Source organism: Nomascus leucogenys, unplaced genomic scaffold (genome assembly GCF_006542625.1).
Source record: "Nomascus leucogenys isolate Asia unplaced genomic scaffold, Asia_NLE_v1 000620F_162901_qpd_obj, whole genome shotgun sequence".
Classification (NCBI taxonomy): domain Eukaryota; kingdom Metazoa; phylum Chordata; class Mammalia; order Primates; family Hylobatidae; genus Nomascus; species Nomascus leucogenys.
Window position 1 is genome coordinate 33,536 of NW_022097212.1, and position 3,455 is coordinate 36,990.

The 3,455-nt window shown below is 47.6% G+C and overlaps 1 pseudogene; it reads left to right on the plus strand.

Annotated features, from left to right (window-relative positions):
- Positions 1 to 433: 433 nt before the first annotated feature.
- On the plus strand, positions 434 to 2,877 carry LOC115834194 (annotated as a pseudogene).
- The last annotated feature ends 578 nt before the right edge of the window (positions 2,878 to 3,455 follow it).

The window sequence follows — 3,455 nt, forward strand, 5'->3', positions numbered from 1 at the left end:
TCATGTGGGACCGGAGGCTGAGTACTCCCTAACGCAGAAGGTCTCATTCCTGCATGCTTTCCTCAGCAGAGGGGGAGACGAGAAGGTCCTTTCAGGGGACCCTTGCTGGGACATGAACTAACCGTTCTACAGTTTGAGGGCTCCGACCTGCAGAGGCAGACTCCGCCGCAGGAGGAAGGGATGAGGCAGCTGTTCTGAACCCGGCGCTCCAGCACACCTTGCCCCGAGTCACTGAGGCAGTGTTGAGAGGCTGCCCTGGAGCACGTCTTGCTGGTGGACGTGGAGAAACAGCGCGGGCTTTGACGGGATTCAGGTGGTGTCGGCGGTGTGAAGACAGGAGCTGATGTTCAGCATCCAGGCCGTTTTTCTTGTTGTCAGTTGGGTTACCTGTTTGGGACCAAGTCCATTTTTACTAGGGAGGCTGGGTAAATTCCACAGAACACAGTGGCGCTCCCAGGGTGACTGAGGCAGGGTGAGAAAGGGGGAAAGTTTTTCCACCTAGACTTTTTTCTACTTCAGGAAATAGGGGCTGATTAGGTTACATCCGGCTCTGATCTAATCAATTCAATTTTGGTGCGTTTGATCTAATTATCTTCCCCATTTTTTAGGTAGGAAGGGCCATTTTATTTGGAATTTACTTTTTCTCTGCAGTTTTATTTCATCATATATGTATGGATCTAATACAGTCAACCATATCTTGACATTTGTTGTTTCCAAGCATTTGAGAAATTACAATATCTATGCATATAATTTTAACACTATAATAAATTATCTTCTGTGCAAAATATATAACATATATCAATATAGGTATGTTTAATTCTGCATCTTGAAAGGTGAACAGGATCATAAATCCTTCCCGGTAGGAACTGGGACAGAAATCGGAAGAAATGATTCCCCGATCTTCCGATCCCTGTGCTCCCGGTTCTTGTTTCTTGTCACTGTGACAGGATCCTGAAAATGTCTCCCCTTAACTGTGCCTAGGTCCCCAGTAGAACTACAGCAAGAAACTTCTGACTGAGGCTCTAATGAGTGGCAGGAAGGAGAAACCTGTGCAGCCAGTAAGAGTAAGCCACGCCCAGCCGAGGGACCCATAAAAGGCAGGTGCAGCCGACAAACCCACACTCTGCATTTGGACTGTAGGATAGTAGAGAAGGGTCTCTACAATTGAAGTAGGAGAGGGATAAGACAGCGCACCTTTCACTTGAGCTTCAACATGGGAGAGGGAAATGAAGACCGCGATCTCCACTGCTCCTGCATCCGACGCTCCACTGACCAGCCCCCTTTCCAACAGATCCCCTTTACAGGAAAGGGCTCAGATGAGAAGAAACGTTCAAAGGAAAAGGCAAGACCGCCTCTTCCCATTCCGGTGAGAAGCACATATGAAGGCAAGGTAAGGCCTTGGGCTGCTCCTACGGAGGCTGGAAGGAGGGTTGGAGTCAGGGATACTGAGCTACGTGTCTTTGGTAGGGTTTTATTTTGAGATTGGGGATGGGAAATGGCTTAGCGCCCTCAGGGGACTTTGAGAAACGTGCTCACTCATGACGCTGGCAAAAGAGCTTCCCTTGAAAGACTGATCCGCAAAAATGCATCAGATAGACTATGGGACCCTGTCCAGGGAGAGGTGAGTCACCTGAGCTTTTTTTGCAGTAGGGTTAGAGCCAAATCCAAAAATCCAAAAGAGGAGGAGAAGTCCCAGGAGACCAAGCCCAAAGCCAGAAACAGCACTGCTAGATTAGGTAAGATTTGGCTCTTTGAAGGTGAGAAGGGACAGGGCAGCAACACAGGCTCCCCTGGCAAGCAAACCGGGAGCTCCTGGGCAGCCAGGGCCATACAGATCCTGGACACTGGAGAACAGAAGAGAGCTGGGGCTTGGTGGCCACCTGAGCTCCTGTGAGTCCAGGATGGACTAGGAATTTCAGGGTGTTCAGTTGGAGGCACTTTCTCAAACTCTCATTGTATTCACAGAACCAGAGTCCACCTCATACTGGGGAAACTTCAGGAAAAGAAAAATCAGTTCCAAGGACAGCTGCCAAGACAGAGCAGGTAGAATCTTGGTGTTTTTTCTTGGCAATGGTGGTGTTTTTGTTGTTTGTTTGTTTGTTTGTTTTTTGTGGCCCCAAAGGGCAAATAATCAGGAAACTTTTATACATGTCTTGAGCAGGAAGGGAGTTTCTTAGTGACAAGTAAATTTTTGAGATCTTAGCTCTGAGAATATCTGGGGACTCACAAGGGATTCAGCCTCACTTCATTCCAGTGCTGAGGTGGTCAGGAAGGAGTGGGAGAGTCAAGTGGGGTTCACCTGGGTGCACATGAGGTTCTGGAAATGAGGGTCTGTGGGGACTGCTCTGGCGAGTCTCACATGCTTTCTCTGCGGGGAACTGTCCAGAAGAGGAACGCAGCTTGACATTAAAAAAAAAAAAATCAAAGTCCTCTACTGCTGTGCACTACAGTGAAATCCAGGAGACCTGTGATGCCCACCATAGGGGACATTCGAGGGCTTGCACTGGGCACAGCCAGTGGCACAGGTCTGGAGCCCTACGAGTCCAATGACTGGCACTTGGAAAAAGCTTGGTGACCTCTGTTGGAGCTATGTTGGAGGCTATTTATCAAGACCTAGCCCAGGTGTGGGCACAGCAGGTCCATTTTCCACTGACCTGAGAGCAGCTCACACTGCTGACTTGGATCTGGGGGCCTCTGTGTGCCCAGATGCAGATCTTCTATGCCATTGCCACCCAGGGAGCTTAAGTCTTACCTGCTGAGGGTTGGCTTGTCTCAGCCACACTGTCTGGTCCTGGGGATAGAGGCCTGAATAGAGAAGCTCACCCCTTTTCTGGGCATGATGTAACTGAGTGTGTCAGTGGATCAGATGAGGCTTGAGCTGGGAGGACCCTGACCCTATTCAGCAGAGGATGCAGCTCTGGGAATGAGAACAAGGACCTGCTACTGCTCAGAGTTTTCTAGATGACCAGCAGCAACAATATTAGATGCACTGTGTTAATAAATGAAGAACATGAAGAAATCATAGGAAATAAATTTAAACAGTATAGTGAGAATGGTAAGCTCTGCGTTTTGTAAAAGGCCGATGCTATAGACAGATTTTATATTTCATGTTAGACATGGAGGTCTGATGACAGTCATGCATTTCCATGTAATCAGGAAAATATTAGAATGTGATCATATGAGTTTGCATATTTTAGATTGTAGAAAAGAAAAGTAAATATAAAATAATTTTTTTTTGAGACCATGTTGCTATGTTATCCAGGCTGGAATGCAGTGACACAATCTTAGCTCACTGCAACCTCCGCTTCCTGGGTTCAAATGATTCTCATGCCTCAGCCTCCCAAGTAGCTGGGACTACAGGCATATACCACCATGCCTGGCTATTTTTTCTTTTTTGTATTATTAGTAGAGACAGTGTTTTGTCACGTTGGCCAGGTTGGTCTCGATCTCAAGTG